This window comes from Microcebus murinus, chromosome 6 (genome assembly GCF_040939455.1).
Source record: "Microcebus murinus isolate Inina chromosome 6, M.murinus_Inina_mat1.0, whole genome shotgun sequence".
NCBI classification, from domain to species: Eukaryota; Metazoa; Chordata; class Mammalia; order Primates; family Cheirogaleidae; genus Microcebus; species Microcebus murinus.
This window is the reverse complement of record NC_134109.1, coordinates 95,037,783-95,063,666: the sequence shown is the minus strand read 5'-3', so window position 1 is coordinate 95,063,666 and position 25,884 is coordinate 95,037,783. Positions and strand designations below refer to the sequence as shown.

The window sequence follows — 25,884 nt, the reverse complement described above, 5'->3', positions numbered from 1 at the left end:
CAGGCTCCCCGCGTCACTGGACACACTGCTCTCCTGGCCATCTAAGCTGGGGTGTCACCTTGCACTTGTATGCCAGCCTCCCCAGCAGTCCAAAGCTTCGGGGTTCCTGAACACCTCTAGTGTCCCATGCCCTGCTTCCTGTGCTCACTGTGTCTTGCTTGCTTTATTGCATCAGCCTCCTAAGTGATCTCTCTGTTTGGGCTCTCCATCCTCCTGCACACAGCTGCTCTAAGAATCTTTCTAGAACAGAAACGACTTTCCCTGTTAGTGACTTTAAGCTTGGTAGTGCAGCCCAGGCCACCACCGCAATGATGATCCCACATCCCTCGCTCCCTTCCCCCATTGCCAATAGTTTCCCAGACGCCCCTTCGCTCCCCTGGTCCCTGCGCCCTCTCTTCCCGCTCTGCTGTTCCATCCATCATAGCGGAACTGACGCATCACACCCTCCCGGAAGCCTTGTCACGTAGCCAGAGGTAATCGCTCCCTCTTGCTCTCAGCGATGCTCGCCTGCAGCCGGCAGTTCACTCGTTCAGGTGTGTGTGCTTCCCGCACAGGCTGTGAGCTCAGGGCGGGAGAACTGGGCACCTGGGAGGCGCTCGGTGAATGCTTAGTGAGGGACTTGGTACCCCACAGGGGTCCAGATCTCAGATCAAAGGCTAACATTCCACCTGTAGGCCATTTACACCTTGGACCTAACGAAGCTAATTTCCTTTTGTTCAGTGCCAGAATAGCTACACCTTTCTTCATTTCAAAATAGCTAAGAGGGCCGTATGAAAATAAGATGCAGATAAAAATAGAACCCATCTCATAAGGTGGTTCCGAGGGTTAAATAAGATATTCGTAAAGAGCTCAGGGTGATGCTTAGCATGTAATTAACACCTATGAAAGGGTGTGTTGTTAAAATAGGTACCAACTGGGGCATTGAGCATCTTGCATTTTTGATCTGTGAAATCCTTTCTTTCTGTGAAAATTTACCCCAGCTGCCCTCTCAGGACCAGTTCTGGCTTATGTATATTTACTGTGGGTTTAGCAGTGAGATCAGCTCCAGGGCTGTTCAGGAGCGGCCACGGGAAAGAGCTGTCAGATGGAAAGGCCCCCAGGCTGCTGAGCTGGGCTCTCCCTTCCCTCTCTTCCCCAGGGTTTGGCTTTCTGTAACGTGTGCACGAGGCAGGGAGTTGTATGCACTGTATACAGATATGCACGCACTCATTCATTCACTCGCTTCCTCAACACTCACTCATTAAGCACGGATTATGCCCCAGGCCCTGGCTAGGTACCAGTTGGTGGCAAACAGGGCATGGCCTCTGTCTCTCAGCTATTGAGACTATTGCTGGCCGCTGCAGGGGAGGAACGCCCTGGGGAGGGACTCTGGGGAGGGACCAATGGAAGATGAGGCATCAGTTGAGTCTAGAAGGATGAAAGATTCCTGGGAACACATGTGTATGAGACATTGTGGAAGAAAGTGGGGCTCTGGTACCTATAAAAATAAGATTTAGTGGAGGACATGGGAGTTGAAGAGCTGTTGTGGAGAAGAGGGACTAGAAATATTTTGTACAACTTCAGGAGTTAGAATCAATGGGTGGACATGAGATGGAAGAAAATTATTATTATTTTTTTTTGACTCAGAGTCTCACTCTGTTGCCAGTGCTGTGGCGTCAGCCTAGCTCGCAGCAACCTCAAACTCCTGGGCCTAAGCAATCCTGCTGCCTCAGCCTCCCGAGTAGCTGGGACTACAGGCATGCGCCACCATGCCCGGCTAATTTTTTCTATATATTTTAGTTGGCCAATTAATTTCTTTCTATTTTTAGTAGAGATGGGGGTCTTGCTCTTGCTCAGGCTGGTTTTGAACTCCTGACGTTGAGTGATCCACCAGCCTCGGCCTCCCAGAGTGCTAGAATTACAGGCGTGAGCCACTACGCCCCGCCTGGAAGAAAATTTTTGACTTTAAGTAGTTCACAAAAATGTATAGTTGAAGAAATTGAGACAGAGAAAATAAGGGCAGTAAAACAGCAGAGATAGAAATGTTAGTATTAACACCCTAAAATGCATACTATGTGAAGCTAGAGATTCCTATAAAGTAGAATCATTAGTTCCTTAGGTATGATCCTACTTACATCTCTTTATATATATATATGCATCTATACATTTATGTCTATATATCATCAGCTATAGGGCTGCTGAAGATGGGCCACAGATCTTGTTCTGAGTGTCCTATGAGCCACATCCAAGAGGAAAACAGGAGCAGTTTTAGGATTCGTGGTGTCCAGGTGCTCACACTTTCCTAGTCTTGAAGCACAAGATAGTTTCCCTATCCATTGCTATAAAAAGAAGTCACTGGCCAGGGCGCAGTGGCTCATGCCTGTAATCCTAGCACTTTGGGAGACCAAGGCAGGAGGATTGCTTGAGGCCAGGAATTCAAGACCAGCCTGAGCAACATAACTGAAACTCTGTCTCTACAAAAAAAAAAAACCAAGAAAAATCAGCCAGGTGTGGTGACATGTGTCTGTAGTCCCAGCTACTTGGGAGGCTGAGGCAGGAGGATCGCTTGAGCCCAGGAGTGTGAGGCTGCTGTCAGCTGTGATCATGCCACTGCACTCCAGCCTGGGCAACAGAGCAAGACCCCCATCTCTAAAAATAAATAGATAAATAAATAAATTTTTAAAAGTCTCTGGGTGAGGCAGGGGCTGTTGTCTGGAACACCATTCTTACAGAATATACAGCAGTGAGTTTTACGTGTTAACTCTGAGAGCTTTGCAATCCTCAGTGGAAACATCAGCCACAGCATCAAACAGCATTTAAGTCACTGTCATCGAGCAGCAGTCCCTGGGACCGAGGGAGGCAGGGGCCACTTCAGGTCCTTCAGGTGGGAGTAGAGCACCAGGACCCGAGCATCTGAGCCTTCCTGGGAGCAGTCTGATTGCCCCTTCCTGCCACGCTCAGAACACGTGGACAACCTCAGCTGAGCCTGTGACCTCAAGAACTCCCAGCTGCGGCCTCATCCACACCTTTGCTGCAATCTCTTTCCCAGGCGTCAGCCCTGTGTATCGCCCGCTCTTGCTGGGCTTCTCGCCTGGGTACCCTTTGGGCACTGCAAACTCAGCATGGCCAAACCGAATTCATTCTCCTTCCTCCCAATCCTTCTTCCTTCCTCCTTGCATTTCCCGTGCTGGTTCATAGCCCCGTCAGTCATCCATGCTGTTGCTCAAGTTAGAGCTTACTCACCTCCCAGCCTCAGAATTATCTTTTCTACCCTGGCCACTGGCCTAGTCCGGACCTCTTCCTCTTTCTTTTCCCCCCCAAATTGTGGTATTGCAATAGACTCAACTGTTTTATATTTTATTTTTCTTTTTGTAGAATTATTACAGTATTGTTGTATACATGCAATTTGGAAAATGCCGAAATGAATAAAAAATCTTATTATTTAGGAAAAACACATAAGTAACATTTGGAATATTTCCTATCTTTTCTTATGGAGATACTTGTTCTATAGATATTCATCTGGAGTGTCTGTAACTGAGATGATATTACATGAATGGTTTTATATCCCTCTTCACCTGTCATGATAGTTTTCTTGCAGCATCAAAGATCCTTCAAAAACATGTTTTTGAAAAGTGGCATAATTTATTACATTATTGTTGGAAATTTAGATTGTTTCCAGGTTTTTGTTTTCTATTACAAACAATGCTCTGATGATCACCTTTACACATAAATGTTTGTCTGAATCTATGAATATTTTCTTCATATATTTTCTTCAAGTATTTTCTACTTGTAGATTCCTACAAGCAGAGTCATTAGTTCCTTAGGTAGGATCCTGTTTATCTGTCATTTTATATGCATATATATCTGAATTGATTTTCAGCATTTTTTGAAGCTGATAAATATTGAGTGCTTTCCCTGTGCCAGGCCCTTTTCTAACAGTCCTATTTGTATTGACTCGTCTCAACTTTCCAACAACTCTGTGATTAGCTGTGGGGAAAAGCAATGATTCAGTTATGAGTCAAGAAATGGGTTCCGTATTGTTTGAGATGGGAGTAGCCTATTTTCTGAAATTGGCATTTTTCTTGTGCCTTTAGAAGATAAAGACCCACTAAGGATAAGAACGGGGTGTGTGTGTGTGTGTGTGTGTGTGTGACACTGTGGTTTCGAAAGGGGGAGTGTTAACTAAGGGAAGCAGTCGAACCCTACGAGGGAATCAGTGCCTGTACCCCGGCCCAGGAGGCGATGTGCTGAGGCTTGGCATTGCCACCTGCGTGACAGCAAGTTCCTGCAGCAGCGAAACCATCCTCAGGATCAGTCAAAAGGGAGAAGCTGGGTCCAGCCATTCCACTTCTATCATTAGATTCCTTGTAGCAAGCGATTTCTCTATTCCTAAGTCAGTCCGCAGGTTTGAGGGTTCCTATCACTTCACTTATTTTTGGAGAAGGGCATCAACATCAGGTGAGTGACTGCAGGTGACGAGGCTGGGCCACCTGCCACAGGACAGAACCAAGGACTGTGCAGCAGAACACCTGGTGGGAGTCGGGACCTGCCTTCTGCCCTTGAGGCCTGGGCTGGGTGCTCCTGCTCAGTTCAACATTTGCGGAGCACTTTCCACGTATGGGCTGGTGCTGGGGACACAGGGACGCGAGACAGCAGCCTCAGGTGTCATTACGCCCCTCAGAGTTGTTTGTGCAACATCTTCACATTTGTTATTTAATCTGCTAATGTGGGCATGTGTGCGTGTGTGTGTGTGTGTGTGTGTGTGTGTTTGTGTGCTTTTGCTTTGTAAACATGCATTGCTGAAAATACTCCCAGGCCTGGCAGGGATCCTCTGGAAGACCATCACTTTGTAATTGCCCTGAAAACCCTCCAGGCCATGTCCTCTGCTCAGGAGGGAACAATCCTATGAGATAAATGTCGGGCCACAGGTCCGTCCCTGGCTGCTGTGGTCAGGCCAGTGATGTGCAGAAGGGCAGCGTTGACTTCAGGATTTCTTGGACTATGTGGCAGGATGGGAAAGTTTGTGTTAGCCACTGCTGGGTCTTTACAGATTCATCTCCTAGCTATTGCTAAACTGTGTTGGGTGATGAACAGATTCTGCCCAGGGTCATGGTGAGCAATGCTTCTCCCACTCCTGCCACCTTGAATTTTGCCCTGAACTGTACATCCCACCCTCCCATTTACTTATTATCTCGCAAATATGTCTCTGCCTCAATTTCAAAGATTAGTAACAATATAGTTATAGTAACTATTAGTTACTATAACATTAGTAACAATATAGTTACTAATCTTTGCAATGTCCCCCATCCTGTGACACCTGAGCATCACTTGTCTATAGTACCGTGTTTCCCCGAAAATAAGACAGGGTCTTATATTTATTTTTCCTGAACAAGACACCCCAGGGCTTATTTTCAGGGGATATGTTATTTTTATTTAAGTACGGTATAACAATCTACAGTTATTCAAATAGAGTTAAGTCGTATTCTTCTGGAACATCATCATAACTCTTCAAACTCCGAATTCCATCCTGAATTTCTTGCAACTCTATTTCCTTTAGAGCCATCGGCCCCAATCTCTCATGTCGAGCAATGAAGCTCTCGTGGGGCAGATGAGAAGGGCTGCTCGTCTTCTTTACCGCTCCAGGATGAAATGCATGGGTTGTGCAGATACGCTGCGTAGCCACGCCCATCACTAGGTCTTATTTTCGGGGTAGGGCTTCTATTGCGCAAATGCTTAGAAATCCTGCTAGGGCTTATTTTATGGGTAGGTCTTATTTTTGAGGAAACATGGTATTGAACTCCAATTACCCAAAGCATTAATCCCTCCTAAGGAGTGAACAAGATGGTCTGTAAAGCTGTGGTTACATTTCAGGTCATTAAGATATGATTTCTGGACTCAGCAGAAATTCCTAAATTTGTCTTCAGTGGATTTATTTTCTAGCTGTTCTTTAAGAATAGCTTTGGGATGGGCATATACAACCACAACGAGTAAGATGTGCAATGTTTGGGGGGTGGAGACGCTTGAAGCTCTTACTCAAGGGGGAGAGGGGGGCATGGGCAATATACATAACCTTAACACTTGTACCCCCACAATATGCCAAAATAAAAATAATAATAATAAAAAAAGATCAAGGCATTAAAAAAAAAAGAATAGCTTTGGGTTCTAGAGCTGCTGAAATAACTAATTACCTCTTGGAGGCTGCCATCTTCCCATCGCCTTTGCATTCCTGTTTCACCTGTTATTTGTTGTTTTCCTCTTTGTCATTTTGTTGTCAAATAAGAAAATGAATCACAAGTCTGATTTATTGTTTTCTTAGTCCATTTTGGCCTGATTTTGCTAGCCGTCCTGTAGCCCGCGGCTACAATTTCTTCTTTTGTGAATTCCAGGGAAGAAAGTAACTAGAATCTGGGGTTGTTTTTTTTTTTTTCCCCAGAAAGTCTTTTTTTCCCTTCTAAACTTTTGTCTTGAACTGTACTCTCTGCAAACCTGGCTAGATTCAGAGTGATTTTTTTTTTCTTTCAAGAAATCTGGTTATGAAAGAGTCTGCCATTCAGAAAAGCTTTCTGTTGGTACTGGAATCCCCTGGGGACATGGGGCTCCCTTCCCTGAAGTGGTTCAAAGGTCATGGGCACAGTCCACCCTGGATAGGGTCAAGGCAGGGTCACAAACTGTGGTGGTCCGCCTGAGACTGAGGGGATTCCTGGGACATAGAACTCCCAAGGCTCAAGAATGAAAGTTCTAGGAAAACTAGGAAGAGTTGATCCCTCTAGTTCAATGGCAACTGAGTGAACAAGTGGAGAGAGAAAAGATGATAGAAATTGTTCTTCCTCTCAATGATCATCCCACATCCAATGTGCCACACGCCCTCCTGCCCTGGTCTTTGCCTGCATGGTCGCTTGGGCCTGAGATGCTCTGACGTCTTCCCATATTTTTCAGGTTGATATCACTCTTTCTCCAATTCTAAACTCCACCTTCCCTCTCCTAGGGAAAGTTTCTCCAAGTTTCCTGACTTGGTCACATCTCCCTATTATTTGTTCTCTTAGGTCCTTTCACAACTGTAATTTCATATTCATTACAGAATTGTCTATTTAACATCTCTCCTATCAGGTGGTAAGTGCCATGAAAGCAGGACCTGGGTCTGGTTTTGCTCACATTGAAACTGTACTTGGTGAAGCCAGGGGCTGGAAAGCGTAGCAGTTAAGCACCCAGATTTGGAGCCCATTTCCAACACTTACTACTTGTGTGACCTTGGGCAGGTTACTTAACCTCTATGTGACTCAATTTTCTCATCACATCATCTGCAAAATGGAGTTGATAATAGTACCTACCTGTCTTGTTCTGTTTTGTGCTGTTATCACAGAATACTGTAGGTTGGCTAATTTATAAAGAACAGAAATTTATTTCCTTACAGTTCTGGAGGCTGGTGAGTCTGGGATCAAGGGGCTCACATTTTGTGAGGGCCTTTGTGCTGTGTCATCCTATGGTGGGAGGTGGAAGGGCAAGAAAGGGCAAGAGGGGGCCCAAATTGTCCTTTTACAAGGAACCCCACTCTTGCAACAATGGCATTAATATCTATTCATGAGGGCAGAGCCCTCATGGCCTAATCACCTTTTAAAGGTCCCACCTCTTAACAGTAGCAATTACATTTCAACATGAGTTTTGGAGGGGACATTCGAATCATAGCACTACCTTACAGAATTGTTGTGAGTGTTTGATGAGTTAATATATGTCAGATAACAGTCACAGGCATGTAGTATGTGCTATATGACAGCTATTTAAAAAAACTTCATCAGAAGGATTAAATTTATCTTGAAATGGATTACAGACTGAAATTTAAAATAAAAAAAAACTATACAACTTCTAGAAGAAAAGGAGAAAATCTTTGTGGCATTGGGGAGGGTGTAGATTTTTTTTTTGGACACCAAGAAACACAGATGATGAAAGAAAAAAATCTGATAATTAAATATTTCTGCTCTACGAAAGCTCTGACTAGTCAATGAAAAGCCAAGCCAAATTAGGAGAAAATAATCGAAAGGCATGTATCTGACAACGGACTTATAGAATATATAAAGAACACATAACTTAAGAATAAAAAAGACAACCCAATTATGTTATCAGCAAGAGATTTGAGCAGATACTCTTAAAAGAAGATATACAAATGGCACAAGAAAAGATGCTTAACATCACTAGTCATGAGGGAAATGCAAATTTTAAACCACAATGAGATATCACCTCTCTTCTTTTAGAGTGGCTAACATTGAAAAGACTGACAAAGCAAGTATTGGGGAGGATATGGAACAACTAGAACTCTTCATAGATAATAGTACTGGTGGGAATGAAAACTTTGCTGGTGGGAATGAAAACTACTCACAGCCACTTTGGAAAACAGTTTGAAAATTTTATTTTATTTTATTTATTTTTTTTGAGACACAGTCTCTCTCTGTTGCCCTGGCTAGAGTGCAGTGGTGTCAGCCTAGCTCACAGCAACCTCAAACTCCTGGGCTCAAGCGATCCTTCTGCCTCAGCTTCCCTAATAGCTGGGACTACAAACATGCACCATTTGGAGACCATGCACTGTCTGCCACCCAAGCGTTTTAGTTCTAGCTTTCTGTTCTCTTTCTGTGCATTTCAAATAACCTGTATTTATTGTGGAGCAATTCATTTTCCTTTTCTTATCAAGCAAGAATACAGATTACACCACCAATCTACACTTCCAGTCCCCTGGAGAGAATCAGCGTTACCACACCAAGTAGGTGGAATTCCAGAGAAAAGCAAAGAAACTCGACATTCGGTTGAGTACTCATACGATACCATCTCCCTACAGATTCAATGCAATCCCTATTAAGATGCCAACATCATTTTTCACAGATATACAGTTTGTTTGAAAGTAGCTGGGTGATGTCCTTCTCCCACCCCAACCATTATTCCCCAAGGACCAGGGACCTCTGCTTGGCAACAACAATCTAGTCTGCTTCGTTATTTTACAGATGAAGAAACTGGGACCCAGAGAGGCCAACTGACATGCCCCAAACCATGCATCTGGTTCACAAGCTACCATCGTTCTACTGCGATGGGTTGGGACTCTCTCTCTCCATCGCTGTGTAAAGCCCAGAGGGCTCACATCCCATGTTTTGTAAAGGCTGATGCTTCCAAGCCCCTGGTTAGCAAAGAGGGAATGGGTCTTAAGTCAACTGCCTGGGGTGTTTTCTTACCTGTGGGAAATATCCTCAGACAACCGGGGTGACCAGGGTAATAAAAACTAAGAGTCCTGTGATGCCATCCCAGCTACCCAGGAGCTGGACAATCACAGATTCTTCAACCACTCTTGGAATGGGGGTGGGGGGAGGTGTCTTGGCTTAAAGTTGGGTTGCCAAGTGCTATTTCGATTGTCAAATTAATTCAGTTGTGCTTGCTCTTGTTTCAAAATGTTACTATTCTATTATAATGATGCTCTAGCTTCTGATGTTGAGCTTCATTTGACCTCATCCCTTGTCCCCCATCTCAGACACGACCTACACCATTGCCAACAGGGAACAGAAGGAGGGTGGGGGTGGAGGACCTTAGTCCTAATTGTGGTATCACAGCCAAGGGGTCTCGGAGTGCGTGAGTCCTACCTCAGCCCAGAGCCCCCCGCCTCATGACGTTACTGCTGGAGACAAGTGTTCTGGGAGCGTTGGCAGGCGGAGACAGGTACTGCTTTGCTATTGGTAGCGCTTGTGCCTGTAAGAGGAAAGTGAGGGCCACTTCCTCCTCCGCGGTCAGCTGCCAGAGGGTGACTTGGGTATCTTGCTCCCAGATAAGGAGAGAAGAGAAGATCGCTGGCTCCTCTCCAACCCGGACCCACGGATGGGAGAGACCCGAGAGGGCCACACCCCGTGCATGGCTCCGTGCCATTAGACACCTGGGCCCCGGAGCCAGCTTGCCTGGCTCTGTGTCTCACCTGTGAAATGCGACGCGCAGTGGCACCTGCCCTATAAGCTTGTTATAAGTTATAGGATAAAATATGTTGTTTTAAACAACTTGAAGGAAAGATTTGTGGGTTTCCTCTCAGTGACCCTTAAGGACAAAACATGGCCTGCTCTTAGTCCCAGACCACTTAATCAAAGGAGGGAATGAATCCAATCTAGAACATTTATATTTATTCACTGACAAAGGGGCTGCCTCGTGTGGGGTGTTCTTTGGGAGTAGGAGGGTCAAACAGTTCCACGGGGCCATGTTTCAATGAAATCAGCAGATTACACTCCATAGAGTGAATGGTTTTGACTGTTATTCATCAGCCTCAACCTAGCACCCTGGGTTTTGCATGCTGGGAAGGACCTTTGAGAACTTTCTAGGCAAAACCCCATGTACGGTGTGAACCTCAGTGGGGTGCTGGGTCTGGGGCACTGGCTCAGAGGAGCCAATCGTGTGCGTCTCTGCCTACCCATCCAAGTTTGGTAAATTAAGGATGGTCGTTTGAAATGGGCCTTGTGGGAATATTTACACTGTGGAAATCAGAAAAGGCTAAATATCAGATTTTTAATTTGATGTAACTTTTTAGAGAGAGAGAGAGCACCAGTTAAAAAAACAAGCTCACCGCTGAGTACGATCTTGATCTGCAAAAATTAAGTTGAGTGACAAGGAGCACATTTAAAAAAATTTTTTTTTGTAACAAATTAAATGGAGCTTTGCGTCCCCACCCTCCTGTGCGGGTAGAGTCCTGCGCGGTTCTGGTTGGAGCTCATTCACCCTAACCTTGTATACACAGCGTTCACACCGGTCACTGGGTACATCAGGCCCAGCTGCTGAGATGCCCAGTGTCGGAGCCAGACTTTGGGCTTGTGCTCAAGGTGGGGGACATCCTGTGAGGTTGGTGGCACCAAACCCCTCCTCCTCTAGGAGGAACGTGGAGGCACTGGCTGGATTCTTGCTACCCTAGTCCCTCGGGTCAAGGAGTTAATCATCTTCTGTCTTTCTTATCTCCCCTGCTAATACCTAGGATAGCACTGGGATGAGCTTAGTCTCTCACAAAAATAGAAAAATAACTTAGATGCATGTGGCTTCTGCTCTCAGTCCTGAAAACACCTCTAAACTTAGGAATGGTGTCGGCGAGAAAATAAACTCATCATAGTATCTCAATAAATTATTCTGCTCTGCAAAGATGAAGAAGCTGAGGCCCAGAGAGACGAACTCACTTGCTTAAGCTCACACAGCCAGTTAGGGGCAGCAAGGAGATTGGAACCCAGGGCTTCTGCACCCAGCCCTGCCTCTCCCCCTGACGCTATACCTTGCAGTGGAGACTCCGAGACCAGCTCTGCCTCCGTCCACTGCTGATGGTGACACGGCTGGTCAGCATGTGCCAAGGGTTTGCCGTGTGCCAGACAGTCTGCTGAGCCTTGTATGCACACTTGGTCTCAGTTTGTGCTGGCTCAGGGCTGCAATGTCCCATTGAGGTGATGTTCTCTGTTCACTCATTATACATGTATTTACTCAGTCTCCCCTTCATCAGCGCTTTCTGCATTCCCGTTCTGTGCCAGGCATTTTTCCATAGATGGAGCTTGCCTTCAGTTAAATTGTTTCTGCAGCAAGCATCAGGTTCCTTCCTTATTCTTTTAAAAATGTATTTGCACAAAAGCCAAATAACAGTGGAAAACAATGTTTAAGAAAATGTACTCACCATTTCATCATCCTAATGGATTGACTTTTTATTTTTTTGTGTGTTTCTATTCTGCATCCTGAAGCAAATATATTTCTCATGTAACTGTGCAGCTATAACTGTTTTTTTTTTTTTTTTGCTTTTTTCATTTCACATTACATAATAAACGTCTTTCCATGGTCCTGCTTGTCATTTTTAAAGGCTGAGTAATATTCCACTGAGGGAATGTTGGGTAATGTACGTATCCATTTCCCCTATCATGGGACAAACAGTATGTTTCCAAGTTTTCACCTTTAAAAACAAACCTGCAATGAACTTCACAGAGAGAGCTTTTCCTTTTAGAGAATTAGTTCCACTAGGATGAATTGCCTGGTGTGGGTTACTTGGTTAAATAGTGGTCGTTTTCCTGACATGGGAGTTGAAGCCAAGTCAGTCCCCCAAGAGGGGTCAGCCACACATGTGCCCAACCCAGAGAAGCCCATGCAGACACTGAACAGTCTCATTAAAGGTGAGGATGGGGTGCCGGGGCATGGAGGGAGTTGGTAGGCTGGATAAAGGGGGCGTGCGTGTGGCTATCACCTTTTGCCAGGCACTTGGCACACCTCCTTTTTTTTTTTATTGTTCCACAAAGTTTCTTTTATTATTAACATCTTGTATTTGTATGATACATTGTTACAATTAATAAATAATCAATAGATACATTATTAACTAAAGTTCATAGTTTATCCAGATTTCCTTAGTTTTTTTTATTATTCTTTTTAAAAAAATTTTAAAAGTTTTTTATTTTTTATTATTTCATATTATGGGGGTACAAATATTGTCAGGGTTACATATCTTGCCCCTGCCCCTCTCCCCCACCCCGCTATGCCAGAGCTTCTAGCATGTTTGGTCTCCAGGTGGTGCACGCCGCACCCACCGGCACATCTCCTTTTAACCAGTCCTCGTGATGCCCTAGGAGGTAGATGCTATCCCAAAGGGAAACAGGGGCCCAGGGAGGCTAAGTGCCCTGACCAAAGCTACACAGGAAGCAGCTGAGCTGGGCCCCAAGCTCAGCCAGTCTGACTCAGATCTACTCCTAACCTCCCGCTCCGTGGCCGCCCCATAGCTAACGATTTCAACCCATTTACCCCGTGCCAGTCATTGGGCTGAACAATTTGCAGACATCCCGCTTCCTCCCCGCAGTGCTGGGAGGTCAGTGCAGAGGTTCAGAGCCTGGGTGGGTGAGGGCAGGGCAGAGGCAGGATTTGAACCCGTGCAGCCCAATCCCTAAGTCTGTGCTCTTTGCAATACAATACTACTAAGCACTGAAGGTGGCTCCTTTGAAGCCCTGGAAGTTAAAGTCGCCCTGCTGAGATAGACCCTTAGAACTTCTTGGCCAGGCCTTCGGCACTGTGCAGGAAGCACGCTGACCCTTGGGTCTCCGAAATCAGGCTTTTAATAATTGCACTCTATTGGTATACAGTGTGACTGTGTTGAACTGCACGTCTGGTGACTTAGAAGAAAGCAGAGAGACCTGAAGGGAAGGCATTTCACGTGAGGCAAGCAACCCAACAAGTTCTTTTTTCGGGTGGCATCTGCCTTCATGGACAATATGGCCTTAGGCACTCAGAACAATGCCACTCGTACTTAGCTACTGGTGGGACTCTGTGTGATTGTGTGTCAGAAGATCTCTGTGAAGTCCTAGTTTTTCATGAACTCATCCTGGTTGACCTTGAGAAAGTCATTTCACTTTCCAGGCCTCAGTTTCCTCATTTGGACAATGAGGGCTTGGGACCGCCCACTCTGAGGCCTCCATGGCGGTGCAGCGAGACATCCTCGGCTCCTGAGTCAGCTGGGCCAGGGCTCCCGTCCTGGATTTTCCACTTGAACCTGTTGGGTCTCGGTTTTCACCTCTGCAAAACCAAGAGTACTAGAGCAGCTCCCAGGATCTCTTTGGTTCTGAGATGTGTGAGTCCTAAGACTGTCCCATCTCTGACTTTTAGTAAGTAGAGGACGCCCCCAAGAAGTGTTTTTGAGGCCAGAGCAAATCAGTCAAAAAGAAAAGTGAGAGTCAGAGCAGCAGAGACCTGGGAACTCCTGGCTCTGTTCTGCAAGACTGTTCCCCTCTCCGTGGTTGGAATCTGGGCAAAGACAAACTTGTAGCGCCAGGAGAGGATTAAGCAATAACTTGGCCGGACAGTCCCAAGGTTACTCTTTTTTTTTTTTTTTTTTTTTATTTATTTTTTTTTTTGAGACAGAGTCTCACTTTTTGTTGCCCAGGCTAGAGTGAGTGCCGTGGCGTCAGCCTAGCTCACAGCAACCTCAAACTCCTGGGCTCAAGCAATCCTCCTGCCTCAGCCTCCCAAGTAGCTGGGACTACAGGCATGTGCCACCATGCCCGGCTAATTTTTTGTATATAGATTTTTAGTTGGTCAATTAATTTCTTTCTATTTTTAGTAGAGACGGGGTCTCGCTCAGGATGGTTTCGAACTCCCAACCTCGAGCAATCCGCCCGCCTCGGCCTCCCAGAGTGCTAGGATTACAGGCGTGAGCCACAGCGCCCGGCCCCAAGGTTACTCTTTAAGGTAAAAGTAAACCATGGGTGGGGGGTGTGGGCTGAGGCACGTGGGATGTGCTCTCTGGGGCAGGAGTGTGGGGTCACCTGATGAGGAAATGTCCTGATCCGGGCCCCAGGACTCCCCAGGACTTCCCTGGGTGGGGCCTGTGGCTGAGAGGGTGGCGCTTGGGTGTGTGTTGGACTGAAGGCCCACGGGGATCCCCGCCGTCCCTTTGTTCCTTCCACTAAACATTTATCCAGCAGCTCCTTTGCGGCGGGACTGTGCTTAACATCATGACACAACGACACAAAAGACAGACTGTGCTTTCAGGGAGCGCATGGTCTCAGGGTAGCGGCAAGTGAGGGGACAATTGTCACGCAGTCTGGTACGTGCTGCGATGGCTGAATGGGGGAGCACCCGCCCAGCCGTAGGTGGCTGGTATAAAGGCAGCCTGAAGAACCCCTTGGGTAGGCAGCGCCACCAGCTCCCCAGATGATTTTAGGCTGGTCCTGATGGGAGAGAAGGACTCTGAAATGTGGGAGAAGGATGAGCCCGCGTGTGGCCAGTATGGTCACCTCTGCACTCACAGAGCTGGGGGTAACAGCTGCAGCCTGCACCCCATGCCCTTCAGCTTCCCCGAGACCCTTGGTGCCTGTCATCCCCTTTGAGACTTGCCAGCCCCTGGTGTCTGCAGCACGGCTGCTCCTGTCCTACGCAAGAAGAAGTAAGGAGGGGTTCAGCGACTGGCCCAAGGCCCACAGCTGCCTAAACAATCAAGCCAGGAGCAGAATCCTATTTCTCCACCCATCTAAGTTCTGTGACTACAGACCTTTTCTGGGCGTGTGCTCCACTTCCCCTATGATGTTCTTTTGGACCTGTGTCCTCCTCCCACCATCTGTGTCTGCAGGCCCAGCTGACTGCTGTCTCCCCCCTTCAGACTACGGATGGACGTGCACCCCAACAGCTTCCAGGCTGCACGGGGGTGGAGGGTGGGAGGGTGGCTGTGGCAGAGACAGGGTGGGGCGGTGGAAAAGGTGCTGCTTTGGGGCCGGGCGTCTCTGCGTTTGCCCTTTAGCCCTTATTAACTGTGCAGCCTGGGGAAGATCACCTACCCTGTGCATGTCTCAGTTTCCTTCTCCTAAGTTAGAAGTAGGAAGACTTGTCTCATAGGGTTGTTGTGAACACTGGATGAAATAATTAGTTGCAAGCTTGGCATGCCATGCACTGTTTCTCTTTCCTTTCGAAACTTGCCTTTCATGTGTTGACCCAACATAATTCCTTCCCGGTACTTGTTGGTACTTATCCACCAAGACCTTTGCCATCCTACTTAGCACCTCTTTGTGAATTCTGTGCACCTCTTTTAGGTAGCAGATTGCCTTAGCCGCATGGCGTGGCACTGTGACTTTGTGCCTGGAAAATCCTCTTTGGAGTGAGGATTTCAGCCTCACCTCTCTTGTTGGGCCATTTCCTGGGCAATGGAAATCTATTGGCATCATGTGGCAGCTCTGGAGCCTGCCCTGTGGAGTCCCTGCCTCTTCCGGCTGGGGTGCTCCAGCTCTGGGGTGCTCCAGCTCTGGGGTGCTCTGTCTGAATCAGGCACCTAGAGGAGCCAAACCAGGCTATAGGGGAAATAAAGGTGTGGCTGCAAAACACGCCAGCCAGCACTCCGCCCCTACAGCTCTGCTAAGGGAATGCGCGCCCTCCCGGCGCCCTGCTACTTGCCCTGATCCTCCGCATCTGAGAGCGGTGGCTCTCACGCAGTCATGTGCCCGAGATGCAGCCACCCAGGCACCATTCCCAGAGCAGCTGGTTCAGTAGGTCTGGGGAGGACTGGGAATTTGTATTACCCCAGGGCGGCAGATCATTCTGAGAATAACTTGCCCAGCGGTTAAAATATGAGTTTCAGAACCAGGCTGGGATCCAAAGCTTGGCTCTGCCACTAATGAGCTGTAATTTTGGGCAAGTTTACAGATGCTTTCCTCATGGGATAAACGTGTAAAGTGCCTCCCACCACGCCTGGGATATAGCAGGTGCTCAATGAATGGAGGCGGCCATGGTGGTATTGGTGGTAGGAGAAGGAGTGATTGAAGTTGCTGTTATAACAGCAACTCTCCCTCCTTGAAGGGTCCTTCCATGGCCCCCTCAGTAACAGATCGTGAGGGGATAGAATATCAGACAAGTAAGTCTTCATGTCAAGGTAACCTGGGATCACCTTCATTTAACAGGTTGGATGGACCAGAAGATCAATGCCAAGGCTTGGACTTCCTGAAGTCCAAGCCTTTAGGAAGACATTGGTCTTCCACTTGGCTTTGCTCCAAAGGTCAAAGAGGCACAGGGACATGGCCCACGGAGGCTCTCCCTGAAGGCCTTGCTCCTGGGCCTCCCACTTATGTGGGAAGTGAGCTGCGCTTGCGTCTTTCTCTGGCTTTCTCTGGCATAGTTGGCCTCCTTGTAGAATAGAGGGGAACTAAACATGGCCGTGAGCGAGAAGAGAGCCCAGTGGCAGAGCTCAGCTTGTCGGTAATGGCCAGGGAAGCTCTGGGGAGGGGAAAAAAAAAAAGAAATAGAAGGAAACAAGAACTAGGGGGGAAGAGTTGTCCTACTTGATATTAAGACATACAAACATCCAGTAATTCAAACTGTGTATCCTGGTGCAGGGATGACAGAGCAAAGAAGCAGAACAGAAATCCGGGACACCCACCTATGTATATTTGAATTCAGTGTTTGATCAAGTGGCATCTTAAATTGGAGATTGGTGAGGTCGGGTAAAGGTGGACTTTAAAAGATATATAGTATTGACATGAGTGGATTAATAAAATGTGGTATATGTATACCATGGAGTACTATTCAGCTATAAGAAACAACGGTGATACAGCACCTCTTGTATTTTCCCAGATGGAACTGGAACCCATTCTACTAAGTGAAGTATCCCAAGAACAGAAGGATAAGCACCACATGTACTCACCAGCAAATTGGTTTCACTGATCAACACCTAAGTGTACATGTGGGATTAACATTTATCTGGCGTCGGGCAGGTGGGAGGTGGGAGGAGGGGATGGGTATATACATACATAATGAGTGCGATGTGCACCATCTGGGGGATGGACACACTTGAAGCTCTGACTCGAGGGGTAGGGCAAGGGCAACATATATAACCTAAACATTTGTACCCCCATAATATGCTGAAATAAAAAAAAAAGATGTATAGTATTGATAGTATTGGGAGACCTGGGAAAAGATAGAAAGATATAAGTTGGATCCATACCTCATACTATACAAGGGCTATACAGCCATGTAACCGTTCTTGTTACATTAACAATGGCTGCATCCTTTCTGGATGGCCCTCCTATACCAGGAAAAACTCCAAACGGATCAAATTTTCAATAAAACAATGAAAACTATAAAATGACTAGAAGAAATTATGGGCAAATTCCTTTACAACCTTTTGAGCAAAGACTTCCCTCTGTGACTCAGAATTCAGAAGCTGTAAAAGATTGTTAAATTAGACTACATTAAAGCAAACAAAAAACTTCTGCATGGCTAAGTAAATAAAAAACTAAAATAAAAATGCCATAAGCAAAACCAGAAGATGAATAATAAGGTGAGAAAGAAACAATTGCAACTCTTCACACAAAGGGCTCATCTGCCGACACATAAAGAACGTCTAGAAATCAAATGGAACAAGACCAGCAACCTCTGGAAAAATGGGCCAAGGACAGGAAGAGACATTTCACAGGAAAAGGATTACAAATGACGTTTTAACATATGGAAAGATCTTCAACCTCATTCTGAGATGAAACACACAAATTAAAATTATATTGAGACAAAGGTCTCACCTATCAGATGGGTAAACATTTAAAAAATTGACTGATACTCTTCCCCCAGCATAAATTCTGCCTGGGAATTTACTCTGTGGTTTTATCTGCACACGTATGAAATGAAATGAACACAAGGTCATTCACTGCAAGATTTTCTGGAATTGTAAAATACCGGAAACATCCCACGTGTCTATCCAGAGACCAGACGACTAAACTGGGACATGTCCCTCAGTGGAATATTTTGCACCTTGATGGAAAACACTTTGTTCTGTATTGGTTTGAAAAGATCTCTGGAATGTAGTGCTCAGTGACAAAAGTAAGGCACACGATGGTATCTAGAGTGTGATACCTTTTGTGGAAGGGTAGGGGCATAAGTAAATAAATGCATCTTTGCTTTTATTTGCATAAAGATGTGTTGGAAAGATACGATGGAATTGATATAGGTGGTTATGTAAGGTGAGGGGGAGAGAGAATGGATGAGGCCCTTGGAGAGAGAAGGTCAGATTTTGCAAATCTATTCTACTTTATATTCTTTTAACTTTATGAGCATGCGATTATTTACTTTTTTGAAAATAATTTTAAATAAGGAAAGAATCCCAGCCTGTTTGCCTCTGGCAGTTGCATGATATCCACTTGTCTGGATGCTGCCCACTTGCCCCGACCCCCTTCGCACGCCCCAGAGGGCTCTAGGAGCTGGGCTCCCACTGCCTGGCCGTGGGGCCAAAGGGTCTGCTCGCCTCATCTGTCTCGTTGGCTCGCCTGCCCGCCTAGCTAGATGCCCCACCGTCTTGCCTTGAGCTACCTTGGGGGCCCTTGACTTCAGCTGAGGTCAGGGGCTCAGTCTCCTTCCAAGACCGACCTGTGAGAGTAACAGTGACTTGAGAGAGGAAAGGTGGCCCTGCAGGGAACTCCCCGTGTAGGCAGCTTCCTCTCTGGCAGAGCTGGACCCGGCAGATGGCGGAGTGCTTGGAAGTCATGGGAGCCAAGGTGCGAAGAATTCTGTGGAAGGAAGCGGCTGGGAGCTTGGAGACCGCAGTGGCTCAGCTTGGAAGGGGTGAAGGGAGCGGGAGGAAGCAGGTGGCCTTGGTCAGGAAGCTTTGTTGCCCCCCTCCCCCACCCCCAAGGGCTTCCCAGAGGCCTGCAGAGACTGCCGCTTCCCCAGCAGCCAGTCCATCACGAGCGAGCGCTAGGAGGGAGCATATTTTAGATGTGTCAGAAGTGATGAATGTTGGAAAGTGCCATGGGCATCTCTGGGAACTCACAGTTCACACTGGCAGCTAAGACGTGCCAGGCTCTTTGGAAGAAACTGAACTCCGGAGGAAATTGGGCTGTCTTTAAAACAGGCAGCTCCTACCTGGCTGTCCCCAGTGTGAGTGGCAAGGGAGTGAGCTCTGCAAGGGGACAAAGAACCTCGAGATCAGTGAGGATGGGGCCGGGCCATGGCAATGCCTGAGGTCTTGGCAGAAAGAAGTGGCACTCTGAGAGCCAGCAGGGGCAGGGAGGTGCGGGAGCATATTGACAGAAGAGCAGGCAAGCAGGGGCCTGGGGCTGCAGCCAGCAGAGCTCACAGCCACAGCGCTGGGGCCTCAGAGCCTGGGCCTGTTCCGTGCTGCTCGCTGTGGGGACCGGGCAGTAGCCCCAGCCAGAGCCGGCCTGAGGCTGGGGGTGAGCCTGGGGCCTGCCCACAGTGAGGCTGGAACCAAACTCTGGTGCGTCTGGATTTGAAAACACCCCAGGGAATGTGTTACTAGAATTTAGCATCTAAGAGGAGGGAGCCTGAGTGTTCTGTGTGCAGTGGCCCCGGGTCTCTGCCTCTTCAGGCTCCTTGGAAGCTGGGGCCAGGGGAAACTGAGGCAGCAGCTGGGGTAGGACCGCAGGGTCAGGCTTAGGCCAGTCTCGGCAGGGAGGAGCGTCTGTGAGAGGGCGTCCTAGATACGGGCCGCTGCGGTGCTGAGCGTGGTGGGGCCCAGCCTGTCTTCTGCAGAGGAATGCATGGGGGTGGGTGTCAGAGATGGGTGGGGAGGCTTGCACCAACTCTACCTGCCCCAGGTGCCTTCTGAAAAAGGCACGCACCTCTCTCTTCTGATCATCATTCTTTGCAGCCTCGCCCAGCCCCACCACAACTCCCACAAGCAGCAGGGAACGAGCGAGAGGAGAGAGTTCATGGTCGTCTTTGTCATCATTCCGATCATGACCGTGATGAGCGTCACGCATGCCTGGACTGCTTACATAACCTGCTTGACTCGTGGGGGACTGAGCCTGTCTTCCCACCTCCCACCTCCCACCTCCGCCAGCGTTCGCTAACTTCCTCATTCTGCTCACACATCCCTCTCTCTTCCAGGCACTGCTCGCCCTGTGAGTCATCTCCCACTCCCTCTTCCGGCCCTCCTGCATCAGCAACTGTAGCTCACAGTAGCATGAGCCAGCGGCGACAGCTTCCCGCCAGGACCGGCGTCCACTGCCCCCAGCTCACGCCCCACCCCAGCCGCCAGCACACTGTCCCAGCAGAGCAGAGGTCCTGGCGGCCTCTGTACCTTTGCACTTCCCTCTGCTTGCAACCTGTCTCCCTTCCTGCACCTCAGCCCTCAACCTCCAGGGACTAGAACATGCGGAAAGTCCTCCTGACAGCCGGTCGGGGGAGGGGCCCTTGTCTTGCTCCCCAGGGCCCCGTGTAGACAGCAGGTGGGTTCTTCGCTCACTTGCTGACTTCACCCCTAGACTCCGTACACGTCTTAAAGCATCCACGTGGTCCCGGCTCCTAGCGCGGGGCCCGCACGAAGGTGGGTTACTTGCTGAATTGATTCAACAGGATAATTTCATTTTTCTGCCCTTCCTAGGGAAAGGTTGTCACAGTGAGCCAGCACCGGGAGAGAGGGAGGCAGAGGCCGAACTGCTTCACTTCCAATGCCCGCAGCCGCCTTCCCTTCCCATGGGCACGAGCTGCTGGCAATCCCTGCCCTGTCTGCTCTCCAGGAAGGTGCTGGAAGGAAAGGCACTAACACAAGTAGAAAGTTCTGGACATTGTTTGGAATCGTGGGTGGTCTTTGCCCTTTTCTCAAAGGCCTCTAGACCCCAAACTGTGTCCTTCCCACTTCCCTTTCCTCTTCTGCAATTCCTGGTTTATGTCAAGCCTTATCATTCTGTCTTTAAAAATTGCCCTCGTGAAGCCTTTTCTGATCCCAAACAGTTTCGTGAGATACTAATAAAAGTTATGGGCAAAAAAAGAGTTAAAGAAAAAATAAACTTGGGAAATGTTGTATGGAGCAACATTAATCAGGCTTCCTGCTGGCCTGAGCGACACCCTAAGAAGCTACTGTGCATTTAATCTCTAGAAGGGGCGGGTGGTGTACAGTGGTTCCAAACCCGATTACTTTGGAGCAAGCCACCCACCCCTGCCCACCCTTTTTTTGGCCAAGCATTTCTGGGACATGAGTCCATGGGACACACTTGAGGAAATCCTGTGTGTGGACGGCTTTCCACGGGGCCTGTGACCTGCAGCGCCGCCCGTGCACCCATGTCTGCGTGCTGGTGTCTCGGAGGCTGGTCCTGGCCGCTCTGACGGGGGCAAGGCCTTAGGGTCAGGCCCAGGCCTGGGCACTTTGAAATGTTTGTTACAGGGGGTGGCGGGAAAATGAAAACTGCAGAACATCCTGCTGCAGTCATTACCGTCGCTGAATTCCCATCCCCCAGAGGTGACCTCTCTTGACTGTTTTTTTTTTTTTTTTTTTTTTGGTTACTTGACTGTTTTGTGTATTTCCTTCCAGTCTTTTCCATGCAGATATATGTCAGGTGGGATTTTACACATGGGTTCTCTTAAAGTGCAGAGGATCTGTTTATAATGCGTGGAATGAATAGAAATGGGACACTTTAGAGCAGTATTTTACTGGATGGGAAATGACTTTTTTTAATAGACAAATTTAATGACGGTTTAGAACTTGTGCTCCTAGGACCCCAAGCCCAAGGGTCCTGTGGCAGTACTTAGGGGGTTGCTGTGGGGGATGGGAGGAGACAGCAGAGGAGACGGTGGGTTCCTGACTGCCCACCGCCATTTCAACCCAAACAATGTTGCTTTCAGGTTTTAACCTTTTTCTGCCTGAGATTCTGTTCGGTAGAAGCCTTCCATGGCTGACGTACATCCTAAAAATCACAAATCTGGACCAATCACTTTATTTAACAGAATTCAAAAAAAGAAAAGCCCCCATACCTAGGTGCCGAAAAGTTAAAACATCTGCTGAACAATCACACAACTGGATTCTGGATGTAGAATCCAGGTCTCCTTACACTGTCTAATGCTCTTTCTCCACACACCTGCGTTTTTTTTGTTGTTGTTGTTTTGTTTTTCCTTCTGACTCAGCTAGTTTCCAAAGAGAAGAATAAAAGATAGCAAGGAGCAAATAACAGCAAAGATATCCTGGTAAATCCACCGGGAAACAATGGGGGGAAAGCAGAGAGAACTCCCATCTGCTTCTCCTCTGATCTGTTTCACTGCAGTTCTTCTTCTGCTCGGCCTTAAAATGCAAAGAAACGTGCACTAAGAGCAAGGGCTGCTGATGCCGGAAGTAACCCAGGAGGAGACACAGTACAATAGCCCAGTTTCCAGCGAAATGAACTGTTTAATCAAAACTGCTGTATTCTGTAAATATTCAGTCTATTGATGAAGAGCTCTGCAAAGAGGGGCAGCTCCTAAGCAAGCCTCCAGAGAGAACCGGAGGGAATTGCCGAAGAGAGAGGATGGCAGCTGCGCCCGCCTAGGTGGTGGGGGTTGGGGGAGGTGGGGGTTGGGGACGGTGGGGGGTGGGGGGTCGGGGGGGGATGCCTACAGGAGGGGCTAGTCCAGCTGGCTTGTAGCTGCCACTTCTGTGCTCTGTGTTGGATGCAGTGGGGGTGAGGCCAGGGCAGCAGAAGGGGTTCAGAAGCACCTCTCTCAGCCTCTCCCCTTGCTGCTTGGAAGGGTGGGTCCTTCCGTTATAATGCTGTGAAAACTTACGGTGCACTTCCTGTATGTGCTGCGGGGAGTTTCTCAATCTGGGACTCAAATCCGGGTGGTTTGGTTCCAGAATCAGCACTGTTTTTCAGGTAGGGAGGCTTATTTATTTATGTGAAGAAAGGTGCACAAATCTCAAGACAGAATGTTTCCTTTCTCTCAAATCTGTCTTCAGGCAATACCACCCAAAGACATACCTATTCTGAGTTCCATCACCAGAGATTAGATTTATCTGTTCTATTCTTGAACCTCGTGTAAGTGGATGCATGCAGTAGGTGCTCTTTTGTGCCTGGCTCTTCTCATCTAATACCATGTGAGCTTCATCCATGTTGTTGCATGTACAGAGCCTACATCCTATTGATAATTATTGAATACTATGCCCCTCGTGACATTAGCTAACTCCGAGTTGCCTTCCAGAAATGTCTCCTTGGAAAGTGGTTTGGGTTTTGCCAAATTGGCTGAGGCTAAGGGGTTGGAGTGAGAGGAGAGCACTTAAACTATAAGTTTAAGTTTAGAGGGCGGCCAAGAAGAGTACTTTTAGGTAACTCCCTGGGGCTGCACAATTCTCTGTCTCTCATTGCTGAGTTCCATGGGCCTAGACTCACTGGCATAGCACAAGTTCCTCTTTCGATTTTGTTTTTCCTTTCACAGAACAAATTCATCACTGCTGCAACATTCTCAGGCATCATTTAGGGCAGTGATTTTCAACAGAGGCATGCGTGAGTTTGTGTCCTTCTCTACCTTCTCCCTCCCCCTGGGGACATTTTGCAGCATGGCAACACCTAGAGATATTTTTGGTTGTCAAAACTGGGGATAAGGGGAGTGCTATTGGCATCTTGTGGGCAGAGGCCAGGGATGCTATAAACCCCCTTCAAGATGCAGGACAGTCCCCACCACAAAGACTTATCCAACCCAAAATGTCAACAGTGCTGCTGTCTGGAAACCCTGGTCTAGGGTCAACACAGGGAGCTGGTGGTGGTTCCCTTTTCCGCTACAGGGAAAGAGGAAGCTGGACGGAATCAAAAGCACTTGGGTTCAGGGCCCTGCTCTGCCACCAACTAGCTGTCTGGCCTTGCTCACATCACTTAACCTCCGCAAGGCTCATTTCCTCATTTGTCGCTTGGGCACTGAGATGCCAGCCTTACTTATAGCCTTGTTGTCTGATGGCAAGTGAGCATGTCAGTGGAATCTCTTTGAAATGCTTACATGTTATTATGTTATTTGACGGCGACAGCAAATCTAGCTTGTGCGGGTGTCTGTGCGTCTAAGGTCAGTGCAAGAATAGTCTCAGCAGGGTTTCTGTTCCCCTGGGTTCAGTTTCCAGGGTCACGGGCCTCCTCCTTGCATTTGTGTGGGAAAGGGGCTCACACACAAAGGGTGTTTCCTGGAACCCTGGGCCGGGCTTCCAACATCCCTGCAGTGCCCTCGGGCTGCAGCTCTCCACGCTGGAAATTGCAGTCTAGAAATCCTCTTTCAAATTCTTGGGAGACCTCTAAAGAGGTTCTCTCCAGAAAAGCGAGGTATTTTTAGTGCTGAATTTTGGATTTGATTTTGTCACATAGGTGGCTTAGGGCTGTAGCCCTTCCCCGGGCAGGGGATATGCACTAGGACGTCAGTGTCAGTCTCACGGAATACTGTTGAGCTCAGCATGCTACGCCATGCAGTGGAGAGGAGAGTGCAAGTCACCGTGGGTAAGAGGCAGGAGCCCCGATGCTGTGCAAAACTGGCACCCAAGAAATTTTAGGTGCTCATTGAAACCTTGGGGAACTTTGCATTGTGAATCAATAAGGGAATGAGGTGCGGCAGTAAACACTTCTACTCAAATACGGGTGTTGAAGGGAGACTTAGTAATGAATAGTGTGGGACATGGATATATTGTCACCATATTATAATTATTATTGTATTTATTAATATCAATAAATTATTAATATGTAATTAATTATTAATATGTCGCCATATTGTAATTAATAATTAATTGTAATTATTATTAATATTGTAATTATTAACAACATAGGCAGAGTTGTTAGTAATCTAGGGGCAGATTGGCTGTAGACCAAAGGCTGATCTTGTTCTACCTAACAAAGTTTTAAAGCAAGCCTTAAAAGGGTAAAACTGGCCTAAGCGGGAGGATTGTTTGAGGCCAGGAGTTTGAGACCAGCCTGAACCAGAGCGAGACCCCATCTCTAAAAAAAATAGAAAAAATTAGCCCCAAGCATGATGGCGCACGCCTGTAATCCCTGCTTCTCGGGAGGCTGACGCAGGAGGATCACTGGAGCCCAGGAGTTTGAGGTTGCTGTGAGCTAGGCTGACACCACTGTACTCTAGCCAGGGTAACAGAGCAAGACTCCGTTTCCAAAAAAAAAGTAAACTTGAAAGGGGCGGCTTTGCTGAAATAACAGGAAAATATCTAATCCTGTAAATTCCTAGTAACAGCTAAAGATCAATCCTGTGGGTGCTCCCTCTAATAGGCACCCCATGGGAGTTCTATTTTGTGCAACTTTTGAAAAGAGCTGAACAGATGGAAAAGACGCATAATTCTTTCTCTTTAGAATTGCTGTTTGAAAATCTGCTTTTACAGAGCTCCTGAGTAAACAGCAGGAGAAGGAGATACAGCCTCAACCGGATCTCAAGGGCAGAGTCCCATCTCCAAGGAAAGGTGGGAAAACCAACTCTTGGACTTTGACATCCTGCCACTGCTTTTGTTATCAACCGACAGCCATCACTATTTTTTTTTTCCTCTTCATTCTCCTTACAATCAGCAAGCCATTTGGTGCCAGGGCTGGCGCCCCCTTCTCTCTTTCTTTGGAATGCTTCGCCCTCTCCCTGCTCTCTCTCTCTCTTTCCTCTTATTCTGTAATTCGCTCTCTCCTTCTAAAAGGATAAAATAAAGTTTTTTACTTTTATGCATCCTAATCTCTGCATGAGAAGTTT

The 25,884-nt window shown here is 47.5% G+C and overlaps 1 protein-coding gene and 1 long non-coding RNA gene across 2 annotated transcripts in view; one reads left to right on the top strand and one right to left on the bottom strand.

Annotated features, from left to right (window-relative positions):
• LIPC (lipase C, hepatic type) overlaps positions 1-25,884 on the bottom strand; it is a 155,515-nt gene that overhangs the window by 30,259 nt on the left and 99,372 nt on the right. The window lies entirely within an intron of this gene.
• On the top strand, positions 22,975-25,825 carry LOC142871400 (uncharacterized). Its single transcript, XR_012919649.1, has 3 exons — positions 22,975-23,045; positions 23,605-23,672; positions 25,503-25,825. It is a non-coding gene; the product is annotated as an uncharacterized LOC142871400 (long non-coding RNA).